The sequence below is a fragment of the Rousettus aegyptiacus genome, unplaced genomic scaffold (assembly GCF_014176215.1).
Source record: "Rousettus aegyptiacus isolate mRouAeg1 unplaced genomic scaffold, mRouAeg1.p scaffold_m13_p_5, whole genome shotgun sequence".
NCBI classification, from domain to species: domain Eukaryota; kingdom Metazoa; phylum Chordata; class Mammalia; order Chiroptera; family Pteropodidae; genus Rousettus; species Rousettus aegyptiacus.
This window is the reverse complement of record NW_023416308.1, coordinates 111,826,403-111,827,108: the sequence shown is the minus strand read 5'-3', so window position 1 is coordinate 111,827,108 and position 706 is coordinate 111,826,403.

Genomic DNA, 706 nt, shown 5'->3' with positions numbered 1-706 from the left:
AATAGAATTCTATTTTTGTTGCACCGTAGGTGTTGGTGCTGAATGTACAGTAAAAAGACACTTGACTAAAAATCAGAATCTGCATGTAAGTCCTGGTTCTGCCAATTCACAGGTTGTTTGAAAGCTGGAATGGTTCTTAAGGATTTTAAGTATTTTTCTGCTGTAGTCTTGTTCTATGTGACATCATTGGGCTTCAAAATAATACTAGGATGGATTGAGAATATGAATCTGCAAATGTACTAGAAGAAAACTTATGTAAATATTTATATATTATAGGTGTGTGAATACTATTTGATCAAGACATGAAAAGTAACAATTATTATGGAAAAATCAAAGCACCATAAGCAATATTAAGAGACAAATAAAAAATGAGAGGAAATATTTGTGCACATGTGCCAAAGAATGAGAGAATATCCTTAATATTCAAAGAAATGTGCAAAATCCACAATGAAAAAATAGATAACAGGTATATGAATATGCAACTTACAGAAATAGAAATGTAAATTGCCAAAAATTTCATGTAAAATGTTCCATATTGAGATCAAACAAGTAATAAAATGAAATGAGATTATAAGTGGTGCCTTTCATGCAGAGGAAATATTGAAAGTTTTCAATGACACTGAAGTTCCTATTTAACTATGTACACTGTTATCGTTTCCTGCTGATAGGATAAATTGCAGATAAGATGAAATACTACATTTCTCCA